The sequence below is a fragment of the Arachis hypogaea genome, chromosome 2 (assembly GCF_003086295.3).
Source record: "Arachis hypogaea cultivar Tifrunner chromosome 2, arahy.Tifrunner.gnm2.J5K5, whole genome shotgun sequence".
Taxonomy (NCBI): Eukaryota; Viridiplantae; Streptophyta; class Magnoliopsida; order Fabales; family Fabaceae; genus Arachis; species Arachis hypogaea.
The window spans coordinates 46999821-47000916 of NC_092037.1; the positions used below are offsets into that span (position 1 = coordinate 46999821).

General features: G+C 41.0%; 1 non-coding gene across 1 annotated transcript; it reads left to right on the forward strand.

Annotated features, from left to right (window-relative positions):
* Positions 1-500: 500 nt before the first annotated feature.
* On the forward strand, positions 501-604 carry LOC112766109 (small nucleolar RNA R71). The gene has a single exon (XR_003184114.1). It is a non-coding gene; the product is annotated as a small nucleolar RNA R71 (small nucleolar RNA).
* The last annotated feature ends 492 nt before the right edge of the window (positions 605-1096 follow it).

Below are 1096 nucleotides of genomic sequence, written 5' to 3' on the forward strand. Positions count from 1 at the left end.
TCTTTCTTCCACCATTATTAAAGTCTTGTTGAGGCTTTTGTTGATCCTTCCATGAGAAATTTGGATGATTTCTCCATGAGGAATTATAGGTGTTTCCATAGGGTTCACCCATGTAATTCACCTCTACCATTGCAGGGTTCTCAGGATCATAAGCTTCTTCCTCAGAAGATGCTTCTTTAGTACTGTTGGATGCATTTTGCAATCCATTTAGAATCTGAGAAATCATGTTGACTTGATGAGTCAACATTTTGTTCTGAGCCAATATGGCATTCAGAGCATCAATTTCAAGAACTCCCCTCTTCTGAGGCGTCCCATTCCTCACAGGATTCCTCTCAGAGGTGTACATGAATTGGTTATTTTCAACCATGTCAATGAGTTCTTGAGCTTCTGCATGCATTTTCATTAGGTGAATGGATCCACCTGCAGAATGGTCCAGTGACATCTTAGAAAGCTCAGATAGACCATCATAGAATATATCTAAAATGGTCCACTCTGGAAGCATGCCAGAAGGACACTTTTTGGTCAACTGCTTGTATCTTTCCTAAGCTTCATAGAGGGATTCACCATCTTTTTGCTTGAAGGTCTAAACATCCACTTTAAGCTTGCTCAGTTTTTGAGGAGGAAAGAACTTGGCCAAGAAGGCCGTGACCAGCTTATCCCAAGAGTCCAGGCTATCTTTAGGTTGTGAGTCCAACCATGTTCTAGCCTTGTCTCTTACAGCAAAAGGGAAAAGCATGAGCCTGTAGACTTCAGGATCTACTCCATTAGTCTTAACAGTATCACAGATCTGCAAGAACTCAGTTAAAAACTGATAGGGATCTTCTGATGGAAGTCCATGAAATTTGCAGTTCTTTTGCATTAGAGCAACTAGTTGAGGCTTCAGCTCAAAATTGTTTGTTCCAATGGCAGGGATTGAGATGCTTCTTCCATAAAAGTTGGAAGTAGGTGTAGTCTAATCACCAAGCATCCTCCTTGTGCCTCCACCATTGTTATTGGGTTCGGCCATGTCTCTTTCTTTTTCGAGATTTTCTGTGAGATTTTCTCTGGATTGTTGTGCTTTAGTTTCTCTTAGTATCTTCTTTAGAGTCCTTTCAGG